This window comes from Octopus bimaculoides, chromosome 19 (assembly GCF_001194135.2).
Source record: "Octopus bimaculoides isolate UCB-OBI-ISO-001 chromosome 19, ASM119413v2, whole genome shotgun sequence".
NCBI lineage: Eukaryota > Metazoa > Mollusca > Cephalopoda > Octopoda > Octopodidae > Octopus > Octopus bimaculoides.
The window spans coordinates 52,293,074-52,293,646 of record NC_068999.1 but is presented as its reverse complement, the minus strand read 5'-3'; the positions used below and the strand labels follow the sequence as shown (position 1 = coordinate 52,293,646).

The following is a 573-nucleotide window of genomic DNA, read 5'->3' as shown; positions in this document are numbered from 1 at the left end:
AACCAATGATAGCTTTAATACACAAATAAAGAAATTCTATCCACCAGTAGTGTTGAGCACTCATTCTCATTGTTTGACTTTTACGTGTGTGTGTGTGTGTGTGTGTGTGTGTGTGTGTGTGTGTGTATATATATATATATATATATATATGAATGGAAGACTCAAAGCATCACTACAACTGTTTAACTTCATATGAACTGCTTTACTCACCATTTGAATGATCTGGGATATTTAAGTATTCTTTTGGAGTAAGTTATCCTAGTATACATAAAGGTGCTTCTAAGTTAATTTGCCAAGATCCTATTGCATTATGTACACACACACACACACACTTATGTATAAATATTCAGTTAACATACGGACATGTGCTGTGCGTGAGAAGACCCGGCAAGCCAAGTAAGATCGTTGTCAGTGCCCCTGGACTGGTTCTTGTGCGGGTGGCACATGAGATGCACCATTTTGAGCATGGCCGTTGCCAGTACCGCCTGACTGGCTCCCGTAGGATTTTCGAGCGAGATCGTTGCCAGTGCCCCTGGACTGGCTTGTGCGGGTGGCACATAAAAGACACCATTT

General features: G+C 41.4%; 1 protein-coding gene across 1 annotated transcript in view; it reads left to right on the top strand.

Moving 5' to 3' along the window:
* Positions 1 to 573, top strand: part of LOC106878177 (proteasome adapter and scaffold protein ECM29) — a 63,326-nt gene that overhangs the window by 34,928 nt on the left and 27,825 nt on the right. The gene's annotated exons all lie outside the window — the stretch shown is intronic.